This window comes from Psammomys obesus, unplaced genomic scaffold (assembly GCF_907164565.1).
Source record: "Psammomys obesus unplaced genomic scaffold, mPsaObe1.curated_primary_1811, whole genome shotgun sequence".
Lineage (NCBI taxonomy): Eukaryota > Metazoa > Chordata > Mammalia > Rodentia > Muridae > Psammomys > Psammomys obesus.
The window spans coordinates 2,889,221-2,895,220 of record NW_026585987.1 but is presented as its reverse complement, the minus strand read 5'-3'; the positions used below and the strand labels follow the sequence as shown (position 1 = coordinate 2,895,220).

Sequence of the window (6,000 nt, the reverse complement as noted above, 5' to 3'; positions counted from 1 at the left end):
ACACACACACACACACACACACACACACACACACACACACACACACATACATATATATCTGACAGCTTAGGAAGGAGCTGCCTGCATATCCCATGTTTCTTTTCTGTTATATCCTGACTTGAAAAAAAAATGTGTTTCCTACATAATTTGAATAATAAAATTAGCTTTCATAATGGTGGGAATAGTTTACCTTTGAAACATTATCTGATATGACTCATCTTTTGCAATTGTTCTTGCTGCAATTTGGGGGAAATGATATTAAGTGAACACCATAGTGGTTCTTTTGGGAGTTTTACTAACTTTTTTTTTTCTTGTGGATCTTTCTATTCAGTATGGATGTTCACTGAAGACATAATTGCTGTGTCAAACAAAATTTTAAAGTGCTGAGTTGCAAAAATCTAATTTCTTGTTTCTCAAACCAACAATGCTATTAACACTTCGCTCTGTATACAAAATGCTTAAGGTGCTGACCTCTCCATAAAGGATGCTTAGCAGCAGCATCCTTGATTTTTACCTCTGACATCCAGTAGCACCTTCTCAAGTTATGATAACCAGAAATGCCTGCAGATACCTAGCCAAATGTTCCCCAGAAGCATGAAACTGACTCTATCTATCTATCTATCTATCTATCTATCTATCTATCTATCTACCTATCATCTATCCATCTACTCACCTAAATTATCTTTTCTATCTTATCTATCTGCTTATCATCTACTGATCTACCATCTATGGATCTATTGTCCTATCCATTCCAATCTATCATCTATTGTCATCTATAGAACCATCTGTTTATCTTTCTATCCTTCCAAATGTCTTCTCAATATGTACCCTGTGAATTTCAACACAGTTAAAAAAATGTAGGGCCTCCTAGAAAAAGAAGAAGCAGACACACCAAAAAGGAGTAGACGGCTGGAAATAATCAAACTCAGGGCTGAAATCAATCAATTAGAAACAAATAAAACAATTCAAAGAATCAATGAAACCAAGAGCTGGTTCTTTGAGAAAATCAACAAGATCGACAAACCCTTAGCCAAGCTAACTAAAAGGCAGAGAGACACCACCCAAATCAACAAAATCAGAAATGAAAGGGGGGACATAACTACAGACACTGAGGAAATCCAAACACAGGGACAAGACAAGGCTGCCCACTGTCTCCATATCTCTTCAACATAGTGCTGGAAGTCCTTGCTAGAGCAATAAGACAGTCGAAGGAGATCAAGGGGATACAGATGGGAAAAGAAGAAGTCAAATTATCACTATTTGCAGATGATATGATAGTATATATGAGTGACCCCAAAAACTCTACAAGGGAACTCCTACAGCTGATAAACACCTTCAGCAAAGTGGCCGGATATAAAATTAACTCAAAAAAATTAGTAGCACTCCTGTATACAAAAGACAAAAGGGCTGAGAAAGAAATTAGAGAAACAACACCATTCACAATAGCCACAAATGACATAAAGTACCTTGGCGTAACCCTAACCAAGCAAGTCAAAGACTTGTATGAAAAAAATTTCAAGTCTCTGAAGAAAGAATTAGAGGAAGATATGAGAAGATGGAAAGATCTCCCATGCTCATGGCTTGGCAGGATTAACATAGTAAAAATGGCCATCTTACCAAAAGCAATCTACAGATTTAATGCAATTCCCATCAAATTGCCAACACAATTCTTTACAGACCTGGAAAGAAAAATTCTCAACTTCGTATGGAATAACAAGAAACCGAGAATTGCTAAAACAATCCTCTACAATAAAAGATCTTCTGGAGGTATCTCCATCCCTGATCTCAAGCTGTACTATAGAGCAACAGTTATAAAAACTGCATGGTACTGGCATAGAAACAGAATGGTGGATCAATGGAATCGAACAGAAGACCCAGAAATAAACCCACACACTTACGGACACCTGATTTTTGACAACGATGCCAAAACCATACAATGGAAAAAAGATAGCATCTTTAACAAATGGTGCTGGTCCAACTGGATGTCTACATGTAGAAAAATGAAAATAGATACATACTTATCACCCTGCACAAAACTGAAGTCCAAGTGGATCAAAGACCTCAACATAAAACCAGACACATTAAATCGGCTAGAAAAAAAAGTGGGGAATACCCTAGAACTCATTGGTACAGGAGAAAACTTCCTGAACAGAACACCAACAGCACAGGCTCTAAGAGCAACAATCAATAAATGGGACCTCATGAAATTGAAAAGCTTCTGTAAAGCAAAGGACACCGTCATCAAAACAAAGCGACTGCCTACAGATTGGGAAAGAATCATCACCAACCCTCTATCTGACAGAGGACTCATATCCAATATATATAAAGAACTAAACAAGCTGAAAAGCAACAAACCAAGTAATCCACTTAAAAAATGGGGAACAGAGCTAAAGAGAGAATTCTCTGCAGAGGAATATCGAATGGCAGAGAAGCACTTAAAGAAATGTTCAACCTCATTAGCCATTAGGGAAATGCAAATCAAAACAACCCTGAGATTTCACCTTACACCCATCAGAATGGCCAAGATGAAAATCTCAAGGGACAACACATGCTGGAGAGGTTGTGGAGAAAGGGGAACCCTCCTCCACTGCTGGTGGGAATGTAAACTGGTACAACCACTCTGGAAATCAATCTGGCGCTTTCTCAGACAACTAGGAATAGCGCTTCCTCAAGATCCAGCCATACCACTCCTAGGCATATACCCAAAAGAGGCGCAAGTACACAACAAGGACATTTGTTCAACCATGTTTGTAGCAGCTTTATTTGTAATAGCCAAATAGCATCTGGAAACAACCCAGATGCCCCTCAACTGAAGAATGGATGCAGAAACTGTGGTACATCTATACAATGGGGTATTACTCAGCAATGAAAAATAAGGAAATCATGAAATTTGCAGGTAAATGGTGGGACCTGGAAAGGATCATCCTGAGTGAGTTGACCCAGAAGCAAAAAGACACTCACGGTATATACTCACTCATATAAACATACAATATAGAATAAACCCACTAAAAGCTGTACATCTAAACAAACTAAGCAAAAGAGAGGACCCTAACTAAAATGTTCAATCCCCATCCTGAAAGGCAAAGAGGATGTACATCAGAAGAAAACGAAAATAGGAAACAACCTCGGAACCTGCTACAGAGGGCCTCTGAAAGCCAGAAGAAAAGAGGAAACAACCTTGAAACCTGCCACAGAGGGCCTCTGAAAGCTTCTGCAGTATAGACTGTCAAAGCAGATGCTGAGCCTGATGGACAACTGATGGGCAGAATGAATGGAATTTTATGTAAGAAGTGGGAAATAGTAAGAGCTGGAGGGAACGGGAAATCCACAAGCAGAGCAACAGAACAAGATAATTTGAACACAGGGAACTTCCCAGAGACTCATACTCCAACCAAGGACTATTTGTGGAGATGACCTGGAACCCCTGCATAGGTGTAGCCCATGGCAGTTCAGTGTCCAAGTGGGTTCCATAGTAATGGGAAGAGGGACTGCCTCTGACATAATCTGATTGGCCTGCTCGTTGATCACTTCCCCCTGAGGGGGGAGCAGCCTTACCAGGCCACAGTAGAGGACAATGCAGCCACTTTTGATGAGAACTGATAGACTAAGATCAGAAAAAAGGAGAGGAGGACCTCCCCTATCAGTGGACTTGGGGAGTGGCATGCATGCAGAAAGGGGAGGAAGGGTGGGATTGGCAGGGGAGGAGGGAGGGGCTCATGGGGGGATACAAAATGAATAAAGTGTAATTAATAAAAAAAAAAAGAAAAAAAATGTAGGGCCTCTTACTGTGACCCTACATTGGCTGGGATTCTGCATGATCCCACCCAATTTAATCTTTTATCTTCTGTTAGATTTAATATCCACAGAAACAGGTCTTGTGTTATGTGGAAGAGAATTTCTGACAAAGTGCTAAAAGCAAAAGAATTTTAAGTCAAGGCAGGAGAAATTTATTAATTCCCTTGACATTTATCTTTTACACCCAATACCTTGAATTTAATGTCAAAAGTAGCAAGCAATTTTAAATGAACGAAACTTTAGTGTTATAACGGTTGTGGTAGGCAGGATATTGGTCTTCCTTGTCCTAATTTCCAGCACCCATCACATGCTGCTCTGTGTAGCAAAAGCACTTTGTGTATGTGATTAAGATCTTGAGTGAGGGTGGGGGGTCAGGGAAGTGAAGAGGTGGGGAGTCAGGAGCTGTTATCTTGGATTATCAAGGTGAGCACAGTGGGGAGGAAGGGGAAAGCTGGAGTTAGAGAAGGAAATCCAGCGAAGGGAGAGGGGTGTAGGGTAAACTTCAAGATGCTAAATATGTTGCTGACTTTTTGAAGATGTAGGAGGGGGCTGGGAACTAAGAAATTCAATATCCAGGAGGGTCAGGGAAAAACAGTCTCTCCTGGACACTCCAGAAGGTCATTTTTTAAATTTTATTTTTTTTATTTATTCCAATTTATTCACTGGGTATATCAGCTATAGCTCCCTCCTTTGATCCCTCCTAGTCCCACCCTCTTTCTTTCTCCTCCTGTGCCCCTCTCCAAGTGCACTGGTAGGGGAGGTCCTCCTCCCTTTCCATCTGACCCTAGCCTATCAGGTCTCATCAGGACTGGCTGCAATGTCCTCCTCTGTGGCCTGGCAAGGGTGCTCCTCCCTCGGGAGTGGGGAGTGGTCAAAGAGCCAGCCACTGAGTTAATGTCAGAGACAGTACCTGTTCCCCTTACTAGGGAATGCACTTGGAGACTGAGCTGCCATGGGCTACAACTGAGCAAGTGTTCTTGGTTATCTCCATGCATGGTACTTGGTTGGAGTATCAATCTCTGCAAAGACCCCTGGGCCCAGATTTTTTTGGTTCTGTTGGCCTTCTTGTGGAACTCTCCGTTGTCTCCAGGTCTTTATATCTCCCCCTTCTTTCATATGATTCCCAGCACTCTGCCCAAAGTTTAGCTATGAGTCCCAGCATCTGCTCGGTAAAGTCTTTCAGGGGCCCTTTGTGGTAGGCTCCTGTACTGTTCCCTGATATTACAGATATGAGCTACCATACCTAGCTCCAGAAGGATAACTTTCAGGCATCATTACTTTAGCCTAGTGAGACTTCTGATCTCGAAGAACCACTGTACAGCTCAGAGTCACTAACTTTATGATAATTTGTAATAGCAGCAATAAAAACTAAGAAAATAATTCTCTAATTTTGGAATTCGTGGTGAACTAAACTGTTTATTGTCTTTGAAAGTCCCAGTGGAAGGGAATAGAAACCTAGTCCTCACTGAACACTTGCCAGGCATCAGGCATGCCAGAGCCCCTTCGGGTGGTACATACTTAATTCTTGTAGTGCTTCCAGGGGATAACCTTTATTTTTTCCTACCTTTCTCTCTTTTTCTTTTCTTTCTTTCTTTCTTTCTTTCTTTCTTTCTTTCTTTCTTTTTTTCTTTCTTTCTTTCTTTTTTTCTTTTTTTTTTTTTTTTTTTTTTTTTTGTCCAGAATTGGTAACTGAGGGCGGAGGGGTTAAGTGATTCACTTAAAGTTACAGGGAGAGCCAGGAATGTTACCAAGACGACATGCCTGGCTCTGAAGTCTACACTTGTTTTCATTAGACCATATTGCCAAAGCAGCACCCACAACGACTTTGAACATTCTGGATTCATTTTATATATTAGGCCCCAGGCTAAGCGATTTGTACATTTTATTGGCACAAATGATACAAACTGTAATAGATGTTATTGTTCATTTGGGATTTATCAATTAAACAAATGACTGCTTGGTTTATTAACCACATGAAGTTATTTCCCAAAAAAGGCATTGTTTATTGCTTTTTGCTTGGCTTCTGAAGTCAAGGTCTTTCCTTGTCTTGGCAGACTGTGACATTAGTCTCAGCCCCTGCTTAGTCTAACATTTTCATTTTCAAAAGCCAGTGGTAAATCACACTGAGAGCCAGATACCCAGTCAAAAATTGATTTAGTAAGGCGCTGTACCTCACCAGCTATAATCCTATCTTTTGGCTTCAGA

The 6,000-nt window shown here is 40.6% G+C and overlaps 1 protein-coding gene across 1 annotated transcript in view; it reads right to left on the bottom strand.

Annotated features, from left to right (window-relative positions):
• The window catches only part of Cdh6 (cadherin 6), a 137,396-nt gene that overhangs the window by 42,979 nt on the left and 88,417 nt on the right, over positions 1 to 6,000 (bottom strand). The gene's annotated exons all lie outside the window — the stretch shown is intronic.